The sequence below is a fragment of the Pelodiscus sinensis genome, chromosome 12 (assembly GCF_049634645.1).
Source record: "Pelodiscus sinensis isolate JC-2024 chromosome 12, ASM4963464v1, whole genome shotgun sequence".
In the NCBI taxonomy this organism is placed as follows: Eukaryota; Metazoa; Chordata; order Testudines; family Trionychidae; genus Pelodiscus; species Pelodiscus sinensis.
This window is the reverse complement of record NC_134722.1, coordinates 26509776-26537751: the sequence shown is the minus strand read 5'-3', so window position 1 is coordinate 26537751 and position 27976 is coordinate 26509776. Positions and strand designations below refer to the sequence as shown.

General features: G+C 42.9%; 1 long non-coding RNA gene across 1 annotated transcript; it reads left to right on the top strand.

Annotated features, from left to right (window-relative positions):
* Positions 1-1174: 1174 nt before the first annotated feature.
* LOC142831155 (uncharacterized) lies at positions 1175-27976 on the top strand. The gene is made up of 4 exons (XR_012906822.1): positions 1175-1542; positions 7723-7818; positions 9516-9633; positions 27426-27976. It is a non-coding gene; the product is annotated as an uncharacterized LOC142831155 (long non-coding RNA).

The following is a 27976-nucleotide window of genomic DNA, read 5'->3' as shown; positions in this document are numbered from 1 at the left end:
TATTTGTAATAACAAAGTGAGCACTGAACATCTTGGCTATGTCTACACTGGGCCACTTATTCTGAAAAAGCAGCCACTTTTCCGGAATAACTTGAAAGCTGTCTACGCTGGCTGCTTGCTTTTCCAGAAAAGCAATGACGATCTAATGTAAAATCATCATTGTTTTTCCGGAAGAACTATGCTGCTCCCATTTGGGCAAAAGTCCTTTTCCGGAAAAACTGTTCCGGAAAAGGGCCAGTGTAGACAGCCCACTAGTCTTTTCCGCAAAAAAGCCCCGATCGTGAAAATGACCATCGGGGCTTTTTTGCGGAAAAGCGCGTCTACATTGGCACGGACGCTTTTCCAGAAAAAGTGCTTTTCCGAAAAAGCATCCTGCCAATGTAGACGCGCTTTTTCCGGAAATACTTATAATGGAAAACTGTTCCATTTTAAGCATTTCCGGAAAAGGGTGCCAGTGTAGACACAGCCCTTGTGTTCTGCGCTATAATTGAAATCAGTATATTTGAAAATGTAGAAAAAAATCTAAAAACATTTAATAAATTTCAATTGGCATGCTATTGTTTAGCAATGTGATTAAAACAGTGATTAATCATGATTAATTTTTAAAATATGATTAATTTGGGTTAATCCTCTTAATTAACTGTGATTAATCGGCAATCCCACAATTATAGCAACTCAAAGCACTCTATATACATTAATGGATTAATCCTTGGCAATGGAGGGAGAAAAGATGGGATGCTAATTTTAGTATGGTGAACTGAAGTATAAAAAGGCTTGCCCGTAGTCACTCAGGAGGTCAGTGGCTGAGTCAGCATGAAAATCTATAACTCTTTTGATAAAGACTTCATGTTTCATATTCCCCTATCAGGTCATATGTACTCAGGTAAACATGAAAATATTTCTGTATACCGTCTTTTAGTGAATATAATCAGCAGGTTATATTCATTTTTACAAACCCCGCACCCTCCATCCCCGCGGGGTATATTCGTGTGTGGGGTATACTGGTTTTTTTTACAGAAAGTACTGGGAAGGAGCCCGGAGCCCTGTCCTAGGTAGCTGGTGGCCCGCGCTGCGGATCCCCGCAACACCCCCCCCCCCCCCCCGCAGCCTCCTTTGTACCCTACTTGCAACCTCCCCACGCCCCCTTGCAGCCCCCGGCCCCACTCACCGGCGCACAGGAGCGGGGCTGGGGTATAGTGCTTGTTGCTTCTGCGCAATCCAGCTGGGCGTCCTCCCCTGCCTGCAGCCGCCACTGCCACATGCCAGTGCCGCTGCACGCTCGCTTGTTGCTCCTGTGCCAGCGCCTGGCCCGCCACCCCGAGCCATGTCCTGGCCCAGGAGCAACAAGTGAGTGCACAGTGGGGCCGGCGTGCAGTGGCAGCAGCTGCAGACATGGAAGGGCGCCCGGCTGGATTGTGCAGGAGCAACAAGCCAGCTCGTGGCAGCGCCTGCGTGTGGTGGCTGCAGGCAGGGGAGGGCGCCTGGCTGAATCGCTCCCCTGCCCGGAGGCTGGAGGCTGGCGGCTGTGCAGGAACCGGGCGGGTGAGTGGCTGGCTACTTCCCACTCTTCCCCCTCCGCCCCGCACCGTCAATATACCCCCGGCACAGTCTTATATACTCTGTGGGTTACTCTCGGCACAGTCTCATATACCCTGTGGGTTACACTCGTGCAAGATTTTTTTAATGAAACAACAAAAACCACGGGGTATATTCGAGTGCGGGGTACATTTGGGTGTGGGGTATATTCACTAAAATATGGGACATATTCCATCTGTCTCCCATTTTACAAGATAGTTAATTATAGGTATAGGTTTAATATTTAACATATACTAAATATGTTAAATATTAAATATTAGCATAGTGACTGGAGTAAAAACTACCATGACAAAAATTACTTTTTTGTGTTAGATGGTAAAAATTTCCCTTTTTTCAGTCTTCAGTATAACTCTGTCCTGTTTAGAAAAGTACAGGCAGTCCCCGAGTTACATGGATCCGACTTACGTCGGATCCTTACATACGAACGGGGCTTTTCTCGCCCCGGAGGATGCGAATGGCGGGACCACCCAGACGCGCTGCAGTCCCGCCGCCGCGTCCTCTGCGGCGAGAAAAGCCGCTCCGCGTCTCCCTGGTGTGCTGGGGGGGGGGGGGGTCCCCAGCAGACCAGGGAGACGCGTAGCAAAGCCGCAGAGCAAAGCTTTGCTCCGCGTCTCTCTGGTCTGCTGGGGGGGGGGGGCACAGCTAGTGTGCCCCCCCCAGCAGACCAGGCTTTTCTCGTCGACGCCTGGGGTAGAGCAGCTGGGGCGCTGCCGGGTTGGTCCCGCAGCACCGCTTCTCGGCGCTACTGGACCAACCCGGCAGCACCCCAGCTGCTCTGTCCCAGGCGTCCAGATTCAGCCGCTGTTGAAACTGATCAGCGTCTGATTCCAGGAAGCCCGGAGCAGAGCAGCTTTGCCTCAGGCTTCCTGTAGTCAGCCGCTGGTCAGTTTCAACAGCGGCTGAATTTGGACGCCAGTTCCGACTTACATACAAATTCATCTTAAGAATAAACCTACAGTCCCTATCTTGTACGTAACCTGGGGACTGCCTGTAGTAATATCCTTCTGGTTTAGTTTAATCCCAAATTTGACATATTAGCCAGATGTATTAGTAGATGTATTAGCCATATTATAGGTGGAGCTTCTAGAGCTATGATTTATGCTGAATATATTCCTCCTGCTTCTGTGGCTTTTTGGCATAAACATTTGCGTATCTTATGGTCTTATCTCTGGATCTGGGCCTTTACCCAAAACAAAAGAGTACAAACCTTCTTTAGCTTATGAAAGACGAAAGCACTTGCCCATAAGATCACCACATAGTTTCTATTGTGCTAGAGGACAAAGCAGTATTTTCTTTGTTCCAAACACACTATGACTGAGAGGCTTACCAAACTGATCAAACCTTCAGATCGCTACCCCTTCCTGCTTCTCCACGTGGGAACTAACGATAAGGCCAAGAATGACCTTGAGCGGGTTACTGCAGATTATGTAGCTCTGGGAAGAAGGATCCAAGAACTCGAAGCACAAGTGGTGTTCTCGTCCATCCTCCCTGTTGAAGGGAAAGGACTGGGCATAGATCATCAAATTGAGGACGTAAATGCATGGTTGCGCAGGTGGTGTCGTAGAGAGGGCTTTGGTTTCTTCAGTCATAGGACTCTGTTCCAGGCACAAGGATTGTTAGGAAGAGATGGGATCCACCTAATGAAGACAGGAAGGAGCATCTTTGCAGGCAGGCTTGCAAACCCAGTGAGGAGGGCTTTAAACTAGGTTCATCGGGGGACGGTAACCAAAACCCTGAGAGGAGTGGGAAAGTCAGATACCGGGAAGAAATGCAGAGAGGAACTAGCAAGGAAGGAGGACTCCTGATTCGAATGGAGAAGATAGAGCGATCAACTGGTTATCTGAAGTGTTTGTACACTAATGCGAGAAGCCTGGGAAACAAACAAAGCCGGGGGGTTATCAGGAAGATGAAAGTGCAAATGGAATTGCGAATGGCTAAGGATTTGAAGGATAACAAGAAAGGTTTCTACAGGCATTTTTACAAGAAGAAGGTGATCAAAGAGGGTGTGCGGCCCCTACTGGATGAAGGAGGTAACCTAGTGACAGATGATGTGGGGAAAGCTGAAGTACTCAATGCTTTCTTTGCCTCTGTATTCACGGACAAGGTGGGCTCCCGGACTAATGCGCTAAGTGACGCAAGATGGGATGAAGATGGACAGCCCTTGGTGGGTAAAGAACAGGTTAGGAACTATTTAGAAAAGCTAAATGTATATAAATCCATGGGTCCAGACTTAATGCATCCGAGGGTACTGAGGGAGTTGGCAAATGTCATTGAGGAGCCTTTGGCCATTATCTTTGAAAAGTCATAGAGATTGGGAGAAATCCCAGATGATTGGAAAAAGGCAAATGTAGTGCCCATCTTAAAAAAAGGGAAGAAGGACGATCCAGGGAACTATAGGCCGGTCAGTCTTATCTCGGTTCCTGGAAAAATCATGGAAGGGATCCTTAAGGAATCCATTTTGAGGCACTTGGAAGAGAGGAAAGTGATTAGGAATAGTCAGCATGGATTCACAAAGAGAAAGTCGTGCCTGACCAATCTGATTAGCTTCTATGATGAGGTAACTGGCTCGGTGTACGTGGGAAAGTCAGTGGATGCGATATACCTTGACTTTAGCAAGGCTTTTGATACGGTCTCCCACAATATTCTTGCCAGCAAGTTAAGGGAATGTGGATTGGATAAATGGACAGTAAGATGGATAGAAAGATGGCTAGAAGGCCAGGCCCAGCGGGTAGTGATCAACGGCTTGATGTCAGGATGGTGGTCGGTTTCTAATGGAGTGCCCTAAGGTTAGGTTCTAGGACTGGTTTTGTTCAATATCTTTATTAATGACCTGGATGAGGGGATGGATTGCACCCTCAGCAAGTTTGCGGATGACACTAAGGTAGGGGGAGAGGTAGATACGCTTGAGGGCAAAGATAGGGTCCAGAGTAACTTAGACATATTGGAGGATTGGGCGAAAAGAAATCTGATGACGTTCAACAAGGACAAGTGCAGAGTCCTGCACTTGGGACAGAAGAATCCCAAGCATTGTTACAAGCTGGGGACCAACCACTTAAGAAGTAATTCTGCAGAAAAGGACTTGGGGGTTACAGTGGATGAGAAGCTGGATATGAGTCAACAGTGTGCCCTTGTATCCAAGAAGGCTAATGGCATATTAGGTTGCATTAAGAGGAGCATTGCCAGCAGATCCAGAGATGTCATTATTCCCCTTTATTCGGCTCTGGTGAGGCCACATCTGGAGTATTGTGTCCAGTTCTGCTCCTCCCCCCCCCCCCCCCCCCACTACAAAAAGGATGTGGACGCATTGGAGAAGGTCCAGCGGAGGGCAACCAAAATGATTTGGGGGCTGGAGCATATGACCTATGAGGAGAGGCTGAGGGAGTTGGGTCTGTTTAGTCTGCAGAAGCAAAGAGTGAGGGGGGATTTGACAGCAGCTTTCAACTTCCTGAAGGGAGCTTCCAAAGAGGATGGAGAAAGGCTGTTCTCAGTGGTGACAGATGGCAGAACAAGGAGCAATGGTCTCAAGTTGTGGTGGGAGAGGTCCAGGTTGGATATTAGGAAAAACTATTTCACTAGGAAGGTGGTGAAGCACTGGAATGGGTTACCTAGGGAAGTAGTGGAGTCTCCATCTCTAGAGGTGTTTAAGTCTCAGTTTGACAAAACCCTGGCTGGGTTGATTTAGTTGGGATTGGTCCTGCCTAGAGTAGGGGGCTGGACTTGATGACCTTCTGAGGTCTCTTCCAGCTTTATGGTACTATGATTCTATGTAGAAGGAGACCAGGAAAAGATTAGCCAAGGTGTTTCTTGTCCAGTTAATTAGCACGTATAGTCACCAAGTTATCATAGCAACATGAGGGCTGCACTGTGCTGCAGAAAGGTATTCAACCATTATAAAAACAGTTGAAGAGAGAAGATGGTCATGGGGGAAAAAAAAAAAAAGAAAAATGAAAAGTGAAAAAAAAAGTGAAACTTCATGGGTACCAGCAATGGATTGCTTAATAATACGTGACAAAGGATCTACTTGAACTGAGGTAACCAGGCCACTGACAGGTTTATGTGACAGGGGTTAGATAAGAAATGGAACTGCTGCCTGTGTAACCCTGTTCCTAGGACAGTTGTTTTGATCAGGCTTGTGGCCTTTAAGGACTGGCTATTGCTGGGACTTGAACTATGCCTGAGGCCTTCCTATGGAGTGACAAGATAAGGGCTTGGCTTGGCTGTTCTTGGGTCCGTAGAGGATTCAAAGAGGAGGAGGTAGCCTACTCAGTGGGAGCTTCCCTCAAAGAAAAGCAGCACTGGCATTATAAATAAGGTTGGACCAACCTCTGGCCCAAGGCACAAGCCATTTAAAAATGAAGAAAAGTCAGAGCCAGCCAGCCAAGTGGCTAGATCAATGGAAGAGACGGTATGTTCAACATAGTGATGGCATTCAGGATGCCTGGAAATGACAGCTATCTCAAGGATACAAGTGATGTGAGCCTTTGACCTACGAAATCTTGTGAGGACTGAAAGCTGTAGGTAATTTACAGGAGGCTGTCACAGGGATTTTCTCTGGAGTAACACTCCCTGAAGAATCCACCACCATATTGATTCTCCTATTTGGAGAGTAAATCACTTCTTCCCACTCCTTTGCATGGGGGAAAAGAAGTTCATTTAGATGCAAGCACTGGCTTCTTAATGGCAAGGACAAACTTACAATTGCTTCCTCAACTGAGATCCCTCACACTACCTAGAGACAATTAATTAGTGCTTGGGGTACTGAGAGTGACGATATAGTGAGGCTAAGATGATGTGCAATAGAGGAAGTGCCACAGGTAGGTAACTACAATGCTTGGTCTCTGCAACAGATTGGATTTTTGCTGCAATTTTGAATAGGGAAAACATCAGTCCCTTCAACAGTAACCTCATTTTACATCTCACCAATTCTTTTTTCAAAATAGGTCTGCACACTGATTAGAATGTCAATGGGTTGCTGCTATTATTGAACTGCCCAAACACTTATTCTCATAATCCATCTCATCGAGTACATTGAACACTGTACGAGGCTCAGCTTTCATTGCAAACAGTTCACCTGACAAATGTGCATGAGAAGCAAATATAAAAGACAGCAGCTAAGGTGAATTTAATTTTGGTTCTCCTTTGCCTAAATGTTTGAGAAGAGCTTTTCCTCACTCTTTTGTCAATAACAGCAAATATGTATGAAGACCCAGCACCTATCCAATGGTAGCCTACTGGCCTTGATATTTACCGGAGTTGCTTGTATCTTTGTGATTTCTTTCTTTTTTTTTCCAGTTGGCCAACAGCAGAAAACTGTCTCCAGTATCTAGAACTTTTCAGACTCTGCAGGCACTGATTGCCTAAGTTTGAATGTTCACTTTTTTCTTTATTTCTGAGTACAAGAAGCCTCCGTCATCTTAAAAAACTAACACATTCTGCTCTGTGAAGGTGTGATATTCATCTGCTCTGTTAACAGCGCTATATTTATTAACATCACCAAGAGGAACTTAACACTAAAAATACAGAGACATAATCTTCACAAAGCTCGTTGGATAGCATGCCAAGTGCAGAGTTTCATGAAGATTCATCTGAGTCTAAGATTCCAACTTTCACGCCAAAAAGTCAGTTCTCATTTTAGCAGCTTCTAACTATATACCTATATCTTACAGACTGCTTAGCCAGAGGCATTAAACTAGCATCAATCACATTTACAAAAATATTTCTTTTGAGGGTTTTTATGCAAGATTATGAAAAATCATTATTTTGTTATACAACAGAGTTACAAATACCTCAGGAATGGAAGTTGTTGATAAATCAGAAATGTTTGTATCTCTGCCCCAAATGTATTGGTTTCTTTAATCATATGTGTTGCTCTTCTCTGGACCTTCTCTAATTTCTCCACATCTTTCCTGAAGTAGTCATAGTAAAATTTACCTACTTCACAAGATGTTGTGTGAATAAATACATTGCTAGGCCCTTAGAAGCTAGTCTGTTGGAGGGAAGGGGCATATAAGTAGGTTAGATAGACAAATGTGCCAATATTACATAGTATATTAGCATACTGGATACATCTTGAATAGCCTCCCTTTTAAGTGGGAATTCTTTGTTTTACATTCTCCCCTTCCATAGAAAATTACCTGGTCAAATGTTACCAGCAGTTGGGGTCATCATATGTCTTCCTAAGACTAACCACTGCTAAGACTTAAAGGACACAGGAGTTTACAGGTAATTACTCAGACACTGACGTGTTCTAGCATTGGAATCACCCTTGATAGCTTTCATTTGCACATTTAAAATCATAAACCATTTCCTATCCCATATTTCTAACTTTACATACAAGAAAGATACATACACCAAAATAAGATATATTGATCCAGAAGTTTGTGACATTAAAATTGACAGGTTACATGAGGTATTTTGTCTAAAGCATCTTCAAGTTATGCATATTTATATCCATAAATCAATTTAATAATGCATGGAGGGGGAGGGGGAGAGGCGAAACGAAACCGTCACATAAATAAACTGTGTTTTCTTGCTATGCCAGTGCTTATATTACAAAGTGTTCTTTAATTTAATTCTGGAACATTATTAGTGCACTCTTTGAATTAACATGAAAACATTAAAGCTTTTTTTTTAGAACAGCTCTTGCCTAGGCAAAGCCAAATTATGTATGGTGCAAAGGGGCTGTTATGTTCAATTTATGCTGAACATGAGCATTTTTCTCACAGGCAGCTTGCTGAGAACAATTCCCCTTTGTTTACAAAACTTCTACTGAGAGACCTTGATTTTTCAAATTTAAATGTACAGTTCAGCAGCCTGTTCTGATTAAGTAAATATTCCTGCTGAGAGTATTTTTGTTAGTGTTATATTGTGAACGATTTACATGTCTTTAACCTGCATCACGGAATTGTCATATTTATCATAGCAACAAATCTGTTCTAGCTGCATATATGTATATGTCAGTCAATCATCAACTCTTTCCAGATCACCTTCATAACTTACTTGTGGGTTTGTCACTCACAAGTCACTCAGCCATCACAAGCTCATGTCACTGATTTATTCTAAATCCTTTATACCATACAGTACTCAGGGGCATCCTTACCCATTTGCAGAATATGTAGCTACATAGGTCACCTGACAATTTGGGGCACCAGTGGGTCTCTGCTTCCTCCAGAGAGAATCTAGTTCATTTAAAAGTAAAGAAGCTTAATGGATCTATTAGCAGAACACTGAACCTGTGAAAGAGCCATTCACGTAGTAATGAAGCCCCTTAACAGGCATTTGCCAACCTTAGGTATATCCTGTCAGTTGCTGAATTTACTTTGTTACGCTACAAGAATGTAGTTTACAATTTGGTTTACAAGTGTTTCATTAGTGTGTTGCTGAAAATTATGTAACCCCCAAGGAGATTACCTAGATTCCTGGGGCTCTGTCTGCTGGCAGCTCAGGGTTTGCCTTAGCTCCCCCTTCCTACCAGGGACAGAGTCCGCCTGACAACCCATAGGGAGTGAGATGCCCCTCTCAGGGAGTTCAGGAGGAGGAGGAGGAGCCATGGTTGGGACAGTCTGGAGCCAGCCAGGGCAAGGGGAGGGCTGGCTGTGTGGAAATGAGTAGGCCCCAGACCTGCATGCAGGGTTTCCCCCTGAGAACTAGCCTCTAGGGACCTGAAAGCTGGGTTTTATTTCTCCTCTGGTTGATTCCCAGTTTGTAGAGTTTTCTGGGAAACTTCACCAGCCAGGCTGTGTTGGCTCTCCGGCTCCCTGGGTGAGACCCGTCACCACATGGTCAGCTCTGCTCTGCCTGCTAGTTCAGGGCTGCTGGCTGATGTGTGTGTGTCAGAATGCTGGGGTAGGAGATTACAGTTTGAATTTTAGTGCCGTTGTGTAACTTGCACCTTGAGATTTGCACCCCTTTGTGTTGAGGGGAAATTCCGGGACCAAAGCAGCCTGATTCCTGCCTGAAGAGGGTCCCTGCCAGAAGAAACCAGCCCCTCTGCAGTGACTGAGTCATCTCTGAACCTGAGGCTCATTCATGGAGTGTGTGAGTGGACCACCCTTTACTTAGTCAGAGAATTTGTTTGGGGATTTTATAACCTGCTGCATATTAAACCTGTGGAGGGATTTACTGCCTTCTCCCACTTGTGAATTCTTTGGACTGTACTGGACCCAGTTAGTACCACTGCTAAACCACTGCAGAGAAGAATTTTGTGGTCATAAGTCATCAAGGGCCCCAACAAAGTATTTGTATCAACGGGACACTAACCGTACAGTTGCTGGGCTCCGGTGAACCTAAAAATAGTGTTTTACCCTGTTCTGTTATATTTGTGTCCTGTTTAATATAATTGTGTTTAATATAGTGTATGTGTTTGTGCTATTTTCTGGGAATCTCCAACTATCTGGCAAGTACGTGGGGATTACCCTGGGTTAGAATTTTCCTCCCAAGCTGCCCTGGTGACCTTGCCAGGAAGGCGTGACGGGGGTGGAGGCCAAATAAATCCATAGGAAAAAATGAAGTTGAGTGGGTGGCGGGATCCAGAAGAACCCAGACCTATCCATCAAAACCTGTAAGTAGATTGGCATTAAAGAAGGTAACCAGGTAGAGAGAGGGCACTACAATTGTAAAATCTCATCTCTAAAAAATCACCCCCCGCACACTGGGTTGTTGTCTGGGATGGGGTATCAGTTTAATATTACTGTGTAGGGCCCCATAAATCCTAAGGACATCCTGAGGCTATGTCTAAATTGCTGGGGGGAGGGAAGGTTCAGAAAAGGTACAATTCATAAATTGTGAACCACAATTTGCATACCTTTTTCTGATTCTTCTTTTGGAAGAGGCTTTTCCGACATTTGGCCAGTCTACATGGGACCAAATGTTGGAAAAAACCTCCTCTTTCAGAAGATCTCTTATGCCTCATAAGGGCTTCTGAAAGGGTGCGTCTGCTGTTCCAAAAAAAAAAATTTGGAAGAGCAGATGCATTCCCTGGACGCGGCAGAGTTTTTCCAGGATACCTCTGGTATTCTGGAAAAACTCTGAAGTGTAGACATAGCCTGAGTGTACTCTATTCTTTTTGAAGCACAAGGGGATGATTAAGGAAAGAATAATAAGATCATGCAGTTACGTAAACTAACTAGTGTACAAATGGATGATTCTTAGCTACTTGAAGTTTTATATAAATTTGGCAGTGCTAGACCTTTCATTTTCAATAGGTCTGTAATTGTTTACATTTTGTGTGTGTGTGTATATTTATGAATTACCCTTATTATCTTGAAGTTATAATGGAACAACTCATATAATGAATTTGTGTTCTCACTGAATTTGAAATTGGATAAATTTATCTTTATGGGCCCTAAACTCAGATAGTTTTTAAGACTGACTTTTCAAAGGTTTTCCTTACTGGATTTGTAACCATTTAAAGTGACTTCTGGAGCAGCAGTCTGGTATTGTGGTTGATACATTGATCATCCATTGCCAATTATAGGGAAAAAATGAATGTTACTATTTCTATTGCAGATCATCAGAGAAAATGTTTACAGAAATGCCAGGTATGAGGCATGCAATGTGGATAAATTAGTCATCCTAATTCCATTTAAGAGATTTTAACAAACCAAAAAATTGAAGGTGATAGAAAGCACTGTTGGTGATGCTGCTGATGGCTGTATTTACCCAAAGAGTAGACCACTGCTATCAACCATAACTTTGCAAATATGAACCCATTTTAACTGCTATGGATTTAAGCAGCTCTTTGTACATTTTCCCCCTTATGTTTCTAAAAATAGGATTTTATAGTCTCTTAGGGTATGTCTACACTACCACCCTCGTTCAAACTAGGGTGGTAATGTAGGCAACCGGAGTTGCAAATGAAGTGTTTGATATGAAACATTTTCATTAAAATGTTTTGTCTACATTCAGATTTTATTCCCATTGAAAGTTTAAATCCTGTATTATTCCTATATGTGCTCTTTTTCCACTATAAAGCTTATTACTTGGATATGCTGGGTGTAATGGGTTGCACTCACCTCTCTCAAGTACCCCTTGGCCGAGTGCACGTGCCTGCACTCTCTCTGCCTGTTTGTGGTCAGTCTTTGCTGACTCCGCCCTCTGGCCAAGGTGCACACAGTCTGTCTGTGATATAAAAGCAACACATATCCCTGTTGAGGTAGAGGTCCAACAGGGGCCTCTAAGTCTTCTCTGTAATGTCTCTCAGTTTGTCCCAGCTCCAGAATAGAACAGTGTCCCAGGGAACCTTATCTGGAGGCAATGTCTTCACCCTCGGGCCCAGCTCTTCAAATGGGCCACTTTAGTTCAGTGTAAGGGCGCCATTTCGGGAGGCTGGGGCTGGGGGGCAGCCACTGTGTGCTCCGGAACGTGGCTAGCTTTCCATCCCATTGCTGGTATGTTAAGGGAGTGAAGGGAAAATGTTTGCATTCTGTGCATGCCTCTCACACCTGGCTGCTGAAGGCAACTCAACATCTAGGTCTGAGAGAAATGCATGGAATGCAAGCACTTCCCCTTCACTCCCTTAGTGTCCGGGGAACAGGATGAAAAGCTAGCCACGTCCCGGAGCGCATGGCTGCTGTCCCCCCTAGCCTTCCGAAATGGCGCTTTTGGTTCAGTTCCCTTTGGGAGTAGTTCTAAGTCCCTTTGGGGGTACTTTGGGAGTAGTTCAAAGTCCAGGCCACTTCCCCCAGTGACTAATGAGAGATTGGGGAGAATCTAGGCCCACCCATTACCCTGGGTTCCACGAGGTGTACCGGTAGTTCGGAATAGGAAGCCTAGTCCGAACTACCTAGTTCGTGCCGCGTGTAGCCGCGGGCACGGAGTCCGAACTAGCGGACATTTAAAAATGGCGGCGCCCGGCAACATGCAAATGAATCCCGGGAAATTCATTTGCAACTCCCGGGCTTCATTTGCAACTCCGGTTGCCTACATTAACCACCCTAGTTCGAACTAGAGTGGTAGTGTAGACATACCCGCACAGTGAAATCCTGGCCCCATGGAAATCAGTTTCATCCATGGGTTTTACAAGACTTTCACACAGGCTGAGGAATCCTTCAAAGCTCCCACTGGGAGATTTAGACAGAGGTTTTACCTCATCTATTCTGAGCTCTGCCTCCGTAATATAATAATCAAAAAGAGGCAAGGTTCACACAGCTTCAGGATTTCTGTGTGTCCTTTTTGTTAGACTATTTATTGCCCCGAGAAACATTTTAAGACACAAGTGGCTGAGCACTGCATTCACTCTCAAGATTTAACTATCTGCTTAATTTTACCTCCACTGAGGAACCCCCACTTTCCTTCCTGGGTTACTTGGCTAACCTGTGTGCCTGGGCTCCTGATGTTTTTTAACATTAAAGGACATCCTGAGTATCCTAGTGGTGATGTTGGATAGTTGGGGATCCTCTGTGAACCCCTTTGTTTTAGTCCCTTGCTTCTAAAGAAATATAAAATGGTGGTTCCTTAACCTAGCTGGCCCCTGTACACCCTTAATGGAGTGCTTTGGAAATCTCCAGGAATAAACTTATTCCAGTAATGATCTGGATCTAACTCCAATCTACAATTATAAGTAATATGCATGTAACTGATTAAATTAGAATCAACACACCTGTACTTAACAACTTAAAGAAACAGGGTTTAACAGACTAAAATTGAATAAAATCAATTTTAAAAGTACACTAAAATAAAGGAAATGTATCTAATTGGCATTTACACTGTCACCATTTACCCACCCCAGAGTGTGTGCTCCTTTGGATCTCAGAGTCCCAGACGCTTGCGTAGGCGCGCTTGAAGATCTGCAGCTGAAGTGGAAACAGCACTCTGCAGGTTGTATGAATGTCAGTACAGGCAGGCAACAAGCTGCACAATCCCTCTGACACTGGAGCAGGCCCCACCAAATGCCAGCAGCTCTGGTTCACTGGGCCAACTGCTCTGCCTCTCTTTGGACCCAGAGTCTGTCTTCTGTGCTCCATCCCAGGCAGCACTTTTCCAAACAGCACAGTTACAGTTACTTCTGTGCAGGCCCTTCTCAATCACAGGCACAGCCAGAGTCTCTCCTCTCCAGGGATAATCACCAACACCCCCTGAAGCAGCCTGTTAGATCCAAGCCCCAGCAGGCTCTCAGCAGCAGGCTCTAGCTTCCAGCTGCAGCTCCTGGACTGAAAAAGGCTTCACACAAGAAATCTGGATCCTCTCTCTAAATTGGAGCACACCAACTCTCTCCCTGCACTGCCTGGAAGAGAGCAACAGTTTCCCTCTTTTTTCTCCAAGGCATCAAGGAAGTTGAAGTCACTAGGGCAAGACTGCAAAACAAAGGAACCTTCCATTAGAAGCTCCTATAATAAAGGGGGCCTACATACCATTTGAGCCATCTCACTGATTTCACTAGGACTAGGTACAGCCTCTCTCCGACTTACGAGCCAGTTATGGACCAAGCAATTGGTCGTAACTCTGTTTGTTTGTAATTCGGACCCCATTGAGTTACACGCAACCGCCCTGTTTGTAAGGACGGATTGCGTTCGTAACTCGGGGTCCGCCATTTACAAGAGTTTCGGTCGTAACTGCCAACAGTCGTAAGGCAACCGTTCGCAACTCGGTTTGTACATGCTTTCACTGGGTTTCTGGACTGGAATCAGTGAGCACAGTACTTTACAAGTAGACTCTTAGTCTTCTCTGTGGGGGGAGGCAGAGAGGGAGCCTGGGGTCTATTACTCTAGTTTATAGCCATTGTCCTATGAGATAGCAAGGACAGTCTGACTATCCCTTCTTTCTGAGTGAAAGGCAAAGGATCATTGTTCTATCCCTGCCCCTATCTCACTCACTTGTGCCACATTCTTAGTATCCTAGCGTGTCTGAAGTCTGAAGGATACTGCTTGGGTGCTCTTCTTCTATGGTCTTTCCAAATCTTCCCTCCACTTGAGAGACAATCCGCAAGCACGAGGGAGGCTGAGAAGACAGATTACAAAGAAGCCTGCAGAGGTGGGGCAAGGCAAATTTAACAGAATAAATCATTTGTTACACATTGTTTACCCCCTCTTGTCAAAAACCATGTGAGCATGAACAATAAAACTGATTTATTACAGGTTTTAATTGAACAAAATGGAAATAACTCAATATCTTTTGTTCTTCATAATCTAAATTGAATCTGGGAGGGAAAGGATTACATGATGTGAGAAGAAAAAGTAACACAATGTTGAAAGTAAGCATGGCTTTAGGGAGTCTTAGTGATCAGAATAACATTTCCAATGGACTGTTGCTTATAATTTTCTTTAAAACTGAAGAGGAAAAATACTGTTACTGATGCATCATGGCCCAGGTGACTGACTAGAACTAATGTATGCAGCAGGATCCTTGAATTGCGAGGCACTTCCTCTCACTATGTCTCTCCCCGCCATCTTGTTCCCCTAGGCGAATACAGTCAGCACAGTATCCTTTATTGCTAGTGTATATTATGCTGCTCCCAAATTTTCGTTATGTGGTTTGTACTGAAAATGAATAACTACAGCCTTAGAAGTTGTCAGGCTGAACCACTGACTGATGTCTGGCATAAATGAGTATTTTGCATATGGAAGTGTGTGCCTTATGTCTCAGCCACCATCTTGACCCACATATCAGGGACAAAACAAGAGACTTCAAAACTGGCATAGAAAAGCCTCACTGACTAGGGGTATGTCTACACTACCCCGCTAGTTCGAACTAGCGGGGTAATGTATGCATACCGCACTTGCTAATAAAGCCCGGGATTTGAATTTCCCGGGCTTCATTAGCATAAGCGGGGAGCCGCCATTTTTAAATCCCCGCTGCTTCGAACCCCGTGCAGCGCGGCTACACGGGGCTCGAACTAGGTAGTTCGGACTAGGGTGCCTATTCGGAACTACCGGTACACCTCGTTTCACGAGTTCGAACTAGCGGGGTAGTGTAGACATACCCACGGGCAGTAACAGACTTTTGCATGGACCAGACACACAAGGTGGATCTATAACACACACTGACCAAGAAGGACTACAGGAAGTTTAGTGTTAGGATGTTACCAACCATACGTGATGTTTGTTCTGCTCAATATAAAATTACACTGCATTCCATAAATTAGGATTAACTGTACCTCATGTATTCACTCTCCTTAAAATTCATTGTAAGGGAAACCCTTCTTGATTTGTACTAAATGAATATAATAAGATGCCCTAATTGTCAGATGTTGTCTGAAATCTGGCTCCCGCTCAGTATCATTTTGTCTTCCTAATCTAAATTAAATCTGTTAGTGAGAAGACTTGACAATAGGGGAACAACGATCTCCTATTAACCAGAAGAAGAGATTTGCGCTCAAATTGATCAGGAGCAAAGTGTGTTTTGTGTATAAACTGATGGGGGTGGACCCTTTTGTTTTTCTACCAGAGCAGAATCACTGCTCAGTTGCTTAGGTACATGGCAAGATAAAATCTATACACTATACATGACTGGAGGCTTGATTGTTGGAGACTGGAAGATGCATAATCCCACTCTTAGTTTGCAGGTGATCAACAGGTATGTATCAGCTGCAGCAGCCTGATCATCCCAGTGACTGGGCAATGCAGAAGGGTTTGTACCATATCCCCATTCCTATCAACTTGTTTGAGAATGTCTGCAAACCTGGGAGCATGCACAAGCAGCAGAGACTAAATACAGGGGCTGTGACTGGCCCAAATGTGTAGTACATGAGAGGTGGTGGAGCATGACTCCATATGCCCACCTGTTCTCTCTGATTCACATAAAGCCAGACTCAATCTGGCCTTTCTTAGTTCGCTTATTTCAGCTGCTGCTTTTAGCTGCCTGAGCAGTACCCTGCTGCTTTAGATATGAATTAATATCTATTATCATTTCAGCCATGGTAAATGACTCTAATGGACATTCTGTGCTCTATTTTTAAGAGGAAAAATCAGAACAGACTGAGTTTTTATCATGCAAAAATCCCACAAGCACAATTATTTTTAATTTATTTTTAATAGAGCAGATTGATCAATCATGCCATTTTCACATTGACATTGTGGGGTCAAATCTGTAGCTGAGAGATAGGGAGTCCATTTTTGTTCATGAGCATAAAAGGGTAAATCCTGAGCTGGGGAGAAATATGTGTGCAGGTGAAAAAAATAAAGTTGCTTGGAGCAAGAGAACCATATTCCATTGGACTATGCAGTTTTGTCAAAATCAAAACAAAATTGGGTATTTTGCAATCTGGACCCTTTAACTCCATTCATCTGAAGAAGTGGGCTGTGCCCATGAAAGCTCATGATACCATCTACATGTTTTGTTAGTCTCTAAGATGCTGCAGGACTATTCATTGTTTTTTGAGTTTTTTAAGTTACAGATTGTAGCCAGCTGGACACGACCTCTGCCTCCCCCATTGGAGTCTAGATGGCTGGACACACACCCTTGTTTCCCCCTTTTCCCTTGATTCTGACTCACTCAGCTACAATTTAAGTTAGGCTTTAGTTATGTTAACCCATACAATTTATGTTAGGTGTCAAGCAATACAATTTATGTTAGGATGTCAAGGCCAGTAAGGCCAGATGGTTGCTTAGAAACCATATTGCTTAATGTATGCTTATGAATATGAATATAGCCTATAGAATGAGTGGGTAGTAAGATTGAGAAACACCCAATTAAAAAGCAGTCCAGGATTTGTAATCTTTTAAGGTAAGAAAGGACCCTGCAAAGTGCATGAATTAACATCACAGGGAACCAGGTCTCTCTCTTTCTCTTGGACAAGATGTAACTTCACAGCAGAATCCTTAGAGCCTCCTGGAGACAGTAAAACCCTCCTGCAGATCCAAAGGGACCTCCGGGGACCCTCATCACCTTCACGGCCAGCCTCTGGGGAGCTGTCACCTGGCCACGTTTCAGCCACCTGTAAAATCGAAACTGACTCTCGTCACTTGCTGCCTGCCTCCATACTGCCAGCATGAATGTGATGTGTATGAATACCACCGTACCCTTAAGAATCTGTACTAATAAACAACCCCACTACTGCTCCAGTTGGCCCTTTGTCTAAGTTCATTCCTCGACTGGTCCAAGGACAGATAACACAGACTAACATGGCTACCTCTCCAAAAAAATTGGGTAAGTTTTGCAACACATGTAAAGAAGACAGTTGCGGGGAACTGCCTACAAAATGTTGAAAGCATTAGAATAAATTGCCTAAGCAAGTTGTGGAATCTTCATCATTGGAGATATTTAAGTGCAGGTTAGATAAACATCCATCAGAGTTCTACATAGTTCTTGGTACTGCTGTGAGGGCAGGGCACTTGACTTGATGACCTCTCAATGTCCCTTCCAGTTCTACTCTTCTGTGATTTTTAAATGCATTTTGAAATTGGTTTAGTTGGTATAATGATGTGTATCATAACATCATACAAAATTTTTAAAAGGTCAACATTGAAACAAAATATTTTGACCTACCTGAAATAATTTTTTTTCAATTTTCCTTCATGGAGAATCTAGAGATGTTTGCTTTTTGTTGCTATTTTGAATGAAGCTAAATTTTGAACTCTCCAAATCCTTTGCAAAACTGAGTTTCCAGCTCTCCATATCCCCGGAAAAGAGGGAAAGGAATCCTCCCCTATTCTAACTGTGGAGCCACTTTTACAGCTTGGGGTCTGTAATAGCTCCAGGGGCCCTCAAGCATCTGCTCATCCTATGAGGGATCCATCCCAGCCCTACTCCCACCAAACCCTTTCATGCTGCTGTATAAGCAGCTGCGACACAGCTTAATGCTGCATTTTTGCTCCCTTCACACAACGTACCACAGCAAGAGATCTATGTGACACACGAGTGGAATTCCCTCCAACAAAACTTTCTCTCTTCTCACTCCTTCACCTTTGGGCTACGTCTACACTGGCCCCTTCTTCGGAAGGGGCATGCTAATTTTGAAAGTGGGAATAGGGAAATCCGCGGGGGATTTAAGTATCCCCCGCGGGATTTAAATAAACACGGCCGCCGCTTTTTTTCCGGCTTGGGGAAAAGCCGGAAAAAAGCGTCTAGACTGGCCCGATCCTCCGGAATAAAGCCCTATTCCGGAGGATTACTTACTTTGAAATAGGAATAAGAGATCCTCTGGAATAGGGCTTTATTCCGGAGGATCGGGCCAGTCTAGACGCTTTTTTCCGGCTTTTCCCCAAGCCGGAAAAAAAGCGGCGGCCGTGTTTATTTAAATCCCGCGGGGGATATTTAAATCCCTCGCGGATTTCCCTATTCCCACTTTCAAAATTAGCATGCCCCTTCCGAAGAAGGGGCCAGTGTAGACGTAGCCTTGCACTACAAGAAAAGTTGTAGCCATTGAAGTACAAAATACAGTGGTTATCCTTAATAGCCCACTAGATAATATTGTTTCAGTATTGTGGGTTTTCTCTATGGTAAGCATGGGGCACATATTTCTCCTAGGATATCTATTTATTTAAGCCAAAATTGCCAAAATTTTAAGGTGTGTGATAAGTAGTGTAATCAAGAAAAGATTATTTATCCGCTGTGTGTCTCAGCAATGGCTTATCCTCGTAATCCAGGGGATACAGCTCAGACTTAACTGTGATCTCACTAAAGGCTTTGCCTGCATGACAAGTTGCATCATCTGAACCTAAATAGTGAATTTAAATGGATTTTGTTAATCTGACGTCCATTTGGACACTCAAACTGCAATGAATGGCCACACAGGAATTTGCAGTTTTCATTAAATTAGTTTGTTTTAAGCTAAACACCTTCAGGTGTCCCATGTAAATAAGACCTTACACCAGTATAAACCAGAAATAGATTACACCAATATAAGGGAGAGGAGAATCAGGCTCAACTTGTAATAGTAAATAGCAAACAAATTATACTTGAAATGCATCCAGCAATAAAATAAGATGTTTGAAAAAGTCAGGTATTGAATCAACTTACTGAGTTGGTGGTGGGATCCCTCTAAAAAGAGGAAGAGAGAAAGAGTGAGATTCAGAGCCTGAAGGCATTTGGGTGATAAGTTCATTTAAATTAAGCTCTTGGGGTTTTACTTTAAAAATATGCAGATCCGCTGATGTTTAGCTTGCTTAGTATTCAGATCTTGGGTGGTTGTTGGGTTTTTTTCAGCTTTACTGTAGGCTCTTTTGGAATAATTGGATTGATAAACAGCAATGCTGGGCAGCCTTATAAAATGTGAAAAACAAAACACTTTCAGGTAACACACGGTGCCATGAAAATGTCATTTTTTCTTAAGTATGACAAGGTAATGTTTCCCTTAAAATTTAGATCCAGGCAAATATTGTGACAGGAATTAAAATTCCAGATGCACTTTTCATATACCTAGACAAAGACTAATTCTTTTTCATTTAATACTGTCATTGTATTAAAGTCCCTTTCTTGCAAATTCCTTAGAATCACCCAATAAATGGATTAAAGATGAAGACAATTGATATTTTTTTATAGTGGCAGACACATGCAGAGATTTCTGCATCTAGATAAATAAAATATATAAATGAGTTCATATCCTATTCTGGTGAAGTAGACTGAATAAAATGTAATATATTCTTTGATGACATGGACACAAGAAGATTGATTACACAGTCTAAAATGTTCAAAAACAGACTTTGATTTTGGGTCTCAATTTTTGAGTATCCAACTTCATACCCAATGAACTGTTCACATGTGTAAATATTTTCACACAAATAGGGTTTGAAGGATTGGGTTCTCAAGCTCAACTCTTAAATATGTTCAGTGTACAAGTACAAATTAAGAAAGACAAGGCAGGTGAGATAATATCTTTTATAGAACTAACTTGAGGTCCTGAAGAAGAGTTCTGTGGAGCTCTTCTTTCACTAATAGAAGTTGTAATGGAATCATTACCTGATACTCAGGTTCATATGAACTAGCTATAAAAATCACTCTGATGTGCTAAGTAGAAGTCATTTTGCTCTAAAGTGTTTTTAGCTGAATTTAGATTTATTGGAAAGTTTAGAATCCTGAGGACAAAAGTCCTGTGTTTATACAAGGAATATGTACATCCGGGGTAGCAGAAGCACAAGCTTCCCCTTCCAGCCTGCCTGGCAAAACACTCACAGGATCATTTTTAATAGTGAGCAAATTATTTGTCTCCAGAATCATCCGCTCTTTAGCCTGTCTGGTGAAACTGCTACAGTTAGTTCTACATTAATGATGCTGGTCACTAGTAATTAGGAATTTTAAAAGAACCATTTGGAGTTAGGTACCCAACTCTCATCTGGCTCATTGGAAATCCCAGTCCACAATGAGATTTGACTTCCACCCAGGCCTTCAAAGAACAATCTCCAAAGTTGGATTGGAACTAGTAAGTGAACCAGAGGATTTAAACAGGCTTTATTACCACTCCCCCGAGGTGGATCCCATGAGCTGTTAAGTAACCATAACTCACTGGTGAGTGGATGTTACAGATCTGGATCCATGCCTAATTTGCAGAACACTGTCAGCCGACGGTCAGGGCAGTGAGTCCCTTATGACCGGCTGAAGTTCTTTTAAATTGTGCTTGGTTCTGTTACAGCAACTGAAGGAGTCAGGTTAAAGCTTAAACAGTTACTATTTTATTGTTACAGGGTAAACTTAGTTGTTAAATGCTACTGCTGTGTTACAGATAACACAGCCACTACAAAGGACAGGACAGAAATTACACTAATAAGTCACTTACAGGTACCATGAAACCCTTTTGGTTCTCTGAGCTCTTATTAAATGCATGCAAAATAGACACATAGCAGGTATATATTCTCACCCCTGCGTTCCAGACTTGGCGTGGCCAGCGTCTTTCTCTCAATCCCTCGGGAAGAAGTAGGGCGAGGTTGGGCGTCCCACAGACCTCGGGAGACAATCAATACCTGCCAGCAGGTATAGATGATTGGAGCTCAAATGGGGTGGGCGGCTGAACCTCTTTTTATACCCCTTGGGTCATGAAGGCTTCTTCCTAGGCTCAAGTGGCCAATTAGGAAAAATGGCTTTGAATGCCAAGTTTCCCACGAAGGGTGCAAAGCATAATTTACACCTGGGAAAATGCAGACAATGGGCACCTTTGGTATGTGATGGGCGAAGATTCCTCTCCTGGGACAGTGCAGGCGTGTCAATTACTGGTACTAGCCATCAGGGCGACGGGAGGCCCCGGGTCGTCAGCTAGCCCATTTACTGTCTGGTTTCTGTTTATGGTAGAGTCAGGGACAGGCAGCAAACCTGTGTTCCCAGGGCATCAAAGGCTGACTGCCTTTCTCTTGCTTTCTGGGGGGGGGGGGGAACAAGATGGGGCTCGTGGAAAAACAAGATGGGGTTTTGTGTCTGGCTACAAACACATGAGTCTGTTACAAGCCCTAAGTAGGGAAACTTGGCTCTTCTGGTCAAATCTGTGACAGTTTGTTTGTATCTCTGAGTTTCCTGGTGCAGTGCAGGAAGGTGCAGTGTTTCAGCCAAGATGGTGCCCATCGTACACCCTCACCTGCTTACTAACCTGGGAGATGACAGATTTAAGTACCTCACAACATCAAGGGTTTGTCGCCTCTTCCTTTTTTATTTCTTTGCCCAAAGATAGAAATTTTCAAATTCTTGTGCTGCTTGTCTGAGTAAATTTATCAGTACCCTTGCCAAACACCAAATGATTTAAGTGCAGGTGACTTTGTATTAGAGGTTCTTATAATTTACACCTTCTCTATTAGATAGTTTTATGATTATTATTATTTTATTCTTATTATTTTATTATAGATTCACTGGTAAAAACATAAGTATTTTAGCTTTATGTTTCATTTCCTCTATGAAATGCCTTGTTATGTAAACAGTGAATTATAGAAAAAAAATGTGCTGCTTAATCTGTGAAGGGGCTACAATAAAATCAACTCAGATGTTTAGCTTCATCTGTGGTAATTACTCAGACTAAATTCTACAATGTATACTTGTTTTTCAAGTTCAAAACAAATTAAAGGCTCCCTTTTGCAAATTTTTACTTACCTGAAAATCCTTCCTCAAAGGAGAAGCTCCACTGGAATCAAGAGCACTAATCCTATGAATATGGATGCTCCCAAGAGTAAGGGTTTGCAGCCCAAAATGAGATGACTCTTGTTGGGGAACATCTACACAGCAGGGCTAAAGCTGAAATAAGCTACCCAACTTCAGCTACATCAATTGGGTAGATTAATTGGAAATAGCTTATTTCAGCTTTTGGCTCTGTCTACATAGCAAGAAGTCCAAGGAAGAGCATTCTTCCTCCAACTTCCCTGACTCCTAGTAAACGAGGGTTACAGGAGTCAGTGTAAGAAGTCTTCCAGCTCAACATTATTTTGACATTATGTTGAAATAACTGTTTGTATTGTAGATGTGGACTATGTTATTTTGGAATAATGTCAGTTATTCCAAAATAACACTGCTGTGTAGACGTACCCTTGGAGAACTCTAGGAAGTGTTTAACAAGAAAACCAGGTAAAATATGTGTCTTAGTGTGCTGCAATTTCTCTGTAGATTTTCAGGGTATATGGCTAGTGTTGGCATTATATTTCTGTGTTCCTCTCACTTCAGCTGCAGAATGTATATACTTTACATCAGCAGAATTGTATTTTATTTCATTATGATCCAATAATAGCAGAAGCATGAAAGTTTGCTATGGCTTGTTTGTTTTCTTTTTCCACAATGTAACTCATAGATTTGATGTGAACTTGAAAACCTTTCCTTGAAATAAGATTTATTTTAAATGTACACAAGGGCTGCTGGAGTTTTGTAGCCTTTCTTTGATACTATAAATGAAGAATTGCAGTCTGAAGGGGGAAAAAAGAATTGTTTTGTTACCACTGTGGCTTTGTTAGCTATCTTGTTTGTTCAGCTGTAAAATAACATCTGCTGAAGGAATCTCATTTTATGAACAGAAACACTAGGAAAAATATTTATTGAAGTATTCAGATTGTTGCGATGACAGTCTTAGAGCTCTGGTTAATAGAAGACCTGCTTCTGATATAGAAATCCTCTTCTGGTTTAATCAATAGAAGAGATATAAAAATACTATGGAATTCTCTTCTACGATTATATCCACTAATAGCATATTTACACATTCTGGACACAGAGATAAGGAAAAGAGCAAAAGCACAGAAAATCGTGATGGAAAAGGGCTGGTTTGCTTGTTTGTCTTTCTTATACAGGTTGAGCCTCTCTAGTCTGGCACTCTCTGGTCCAGCAATATCCATGGTCCGGCATTATTTTAGTTAGCTTGGTGTCCACTTATCCTGGGTGTGGCCAAGTTTCCTGTGGCCCTATAAAGTTTGTTTATAGCCACCAGTCCTAACTCTCAGGTTCTGCACTGTTTTGGGCTCTAATTTACCCCCAAATGTCTTCTAAGAGCCTAGGAAGCAGTAGAAGTATTGGTAATGCTGCTAGACATATTGACCATCTATGGTTCGGCAAATTATTTGGTTTGACACTGGTCAAATCCCAAGGGTGCCAGACTAGAGAGGTTCAACTTGTATTTACATCTCTTCATAGCCTTAATTTGTGGAGAAGGAGTGGCAATTCTGAAGTTCTTAAAAAAGAGCAAAGGCTCATTATTAGTCTGTGCATAGAACTGGGCATCAAGAGTGTCTGAATTCTGTTCCTATCTCTTACACACTAACAACTTGACAACAAATAGGCTGCTGATGTGCTGAGACCACTGTCCAACATGCTGACCAATATTGTCTCCTTGTGCTCCTTTGTTTCTGTCTGTAACCAACTGCTGCCTCTTGTCTCTTAGGGTACATCTAAACGGCTTTCCTCTTGTAAAAGAGGAAATGCAAATGAAGCGCTGATTAGCATATTCTCATGCTTCATTTGCATATCCTCTTCTGATCCTTTTTGCGGAAGAAATTTTTTTGCCAAAACCCCTTTTTCGAAAGAACCTGTAAACCTCATTTTTTGAGGAGGGTGAAATGATCAGATTGAAATGTTCCATTTTTTGGAGTGGAAAATTTTAATTTTCCCTTTTGAGATGACTTTGTTTCAGTTTTGCAGATTTTATATTATCATTTTTTTTTTTTAGAAAAGTCAGAATCAAAATAAAATGTTTATTTTGTCAAAATGAATTACTCAGAATTTTGGCTTGCAAGAAAATTCAACTTTTTATTTTGTTTTTATTTGGTTCTGGAATGGAAGAATTTATGAAGCTGCCCATGAAAGGAAGAAACTGATCCTGCACTGAAGATAAAGGGACTCTGGCGGTATATCTACACTAGGGAAGGACTTTATAATGTCTAGCTCTAGTAGACACCACTGGGAGGAAACTTGAAAGGTCGTCAAGTCCATGCTGCCCATATGTATCCCTTCGCAAGACTGGAGTCATGGTGGCAAATTTTGTGCAATCCAGGAATGGGAAGGGCCAAATGTGGTTTTGTCACATTTGCATTGTCTGGATTATGGGCTACTGAAGGGCCAAAGTGGTGGTTGGGGCACGTATGCAGCATTTGGCAATGAAGCTTAAGTAGGTTTCAGATGGCTCCATTTTGGAGCAGCAGTATGGTGGGTGGCTGAGCTAGCTTGTGTTATTCTGCTCTCTGCTCTCAGGATCTTCATGGCCTTTCTGCTGTGCCAGGTCTATTCCATTCCCTTCCTTTCTCCAGTCCCAATATGTCTTGGGAAAATAAAGATGGATTTTTTGTCTTTGGTAAATGAAAACATTGTATAATGTGAATCCTGTTGTGGATGACAAATATAATAATCATACAAGCATACATCCACTGTGATTCAATAAGTAATTTCCATGCCATTACTTTACAATATATTCCATTTAACTCTATCATGATTTAAAGCAGTGTTTCTGAAACTTTTTAAGACCGAGGAACACCCAACAATCCTTTTTTTTTTTTTTTGAGGAACACTAAGGATTTTTTGGTTGAGCAAAAACAACAAAAGAAGAGGTCTCCTGCCCTTTTAAGGATGGCCATTTTGAACTCTGTTGTTCTCCACGGCACACCTCTGACTGCCTCGAAGCACACCGGTGTGCCACAGAACACAGTTTAAAAAAACGCTGATTTAAAGTCACTGATACTGAGACGTGTTTTGGTTACTAGTCTAAAGCAATGAAAAATTTGGACATTTCATTCAAAATATGGGAAATGCATGCTTTAAGGATTTGAAAAATCTGAGGATCACGTTCAGGAAACACAGAAAGGCCATCTGTGAGGTGAAAACTGCAGCTATAGTAAAGAATGCAAAAAATGAATTTAGTCTTTATTTTACATATTCAATCAAGTCTTTAGTGAACAGTTATTTAAGCATAATAGATAAATGACTTAGTAGAGAATACACAATCTATTCATCTGTGAGACCAGAGAACTAGTGCTAGCGAGGTCATCATTCACCTAAGTCACTAAACAAAATACATAATTCAGATATTTGGGAAAACACCGTTTTCAGAAGAAACATAGTAATAAAAATGGGATAAGCATCCAGACTGAATTTTATCTCCAGTGTGTAGATTAGGGTTCATATCAGTGGTAGAAAAGGGATAATAGCAAGCAGACAACTCAGTAGCTTTATAAGCAACACTGTTTCAGAAGCAGCCATTCATGTACTTAGTTCTTTTTGGTTCATGAAGATAGTCTGTGCATTTATTTTTTCTGATTTTCTGAAACTAAACTCTTTTTTGTGTATTTAAGTCTATGACATAGTGGTGAGATAGCTGAAATAGTTAGCAGCTGAGTTTCTCCAATGTACTTCATTGCAATTTCAAGTACATAAACATTAACTGGTGAAACATCGTGTGAAGTATTAAACATTAGTCAGAATTTTTTACAGTGTATTCACTAGAGCTGAAAGGACCTACAAATATTGTTAGCCTTCTCTCACAGTATGTTTGATTTAGACAGCTTCTGAAATAGTCAAAAGCTTCAGCAATAAAGGAATACAAAAATGTATTAAATGAATAGGCTTCATCTAGATCCTCAGCTGTTAAATCACATTATTTTAGACACTTTATGCAATGCTTAAATGGGTGTAAGCATCTGCAAAGGAGAGTCAATGGGGTCTTTCAACTTCCTTTCAGTTTGGGACATGGGTCACTTGCAGGTTTTACCTAATGTAATTGATGGATTCCTGTAAGTTGAAGTTTTTAGAGCATGATCTGAGGACTTCAGTAACTCAGCTAGAGGTTAGGTGTCCTACTTATAGAAGTGGGTAGCTGAGGTTCTGTGGTCTGAGATGTGTAGGAGGTCAGACTAGATGATCGTGATTATTTCCTTTGACTTTAAAAGTATTAGTTTTTCTAAAATGTAGTTTGTTTGAACCTGTCCATCTACACCTATTGATGCCAAAGACATTTGAGTGGTTTGAGTAGCTTCATACTTTGTTCTCATATTCCAAAATCTGATTTTCATTCCTAATCTGGCCTTTATTTTTCAGGATGTTCGTTTCTTTATGAGTTTGGCTAATGCCCACCAAATGCTCCACCTGAAGTAGATTTCTTGTATGAGCCTCTTGCATACTGATTTGGTTACTGTCTGTTATTTCTGTAGACAGTTTGTTTTTACAGAGTGGGATTACCAGCTCCATGAACATTTAACCACATCTTTTTAATTTGGAACTGTCCACATACGGACACTCCCCTCACCTCACCCATTACCCAAAGAACACACTTGGTACTACAGATTTGTCTCCAAGGGTTGCAACCTAACCCTAACCCTATGTCTCCAAGGGTTGTAATCCATGGAGGATCACTTTACTCCAGGGGAGACCTGTATGCAAACATACACACAGGGGACTGATTAGGCCCAAGCCACAGTAGTGTGCTGTCACCTGGGCTCTGGGCGGAGGGCATGGGGTGCAGGGAGAGTGTGGGCAGGGCTGCCTGATCACCTCATCATTTTCTGTATTCTCTGCAGCAGAACCACTCAGAAGCGAGGGACCCTCCAGCCCTGCAGTGGCGGTGGCACCACCAACCACCCAGGCACCAGTCCGGCAGGCCAAGCGGCGGGACTAGCTCCTCCAGTGGCACATCCAGGCCATCGAAAGGATTGAGACGGTGGTCAGCAGAAAGATCGAGGCTGACCTGGAGTAGCGGCAGCAGGCAGGGGGGCAGTTTCTGCAGAGGTGCGACCAGCTGTGCAATGCGATTACCACCCTGACATCGCACATCAGTCATGCCATGCACTACGGCATGGCCTTGCCACGTCCACCTGCCCTCCCTGCCATGCTCATGCCCCCTCCAGCCGCCCCTCCAGCTGCTGCCATGCCTCCACCTGCTGCACCCTGGCCTGCCCACATCCCCATGCTGCCTGCCCCGACCTGGCCTGAAGGACGGCGAGGCCTCCGCACCCGTAGAGCCACTGGCAGGAGTCACCCATCCTAGCAATAACTCCCCCTCCCACTTCAGAGCCCCTTCCTCCTCCCCCTCCCAGTTCAGACACCCTCCCATTGCCCATCCTTCTTCCCT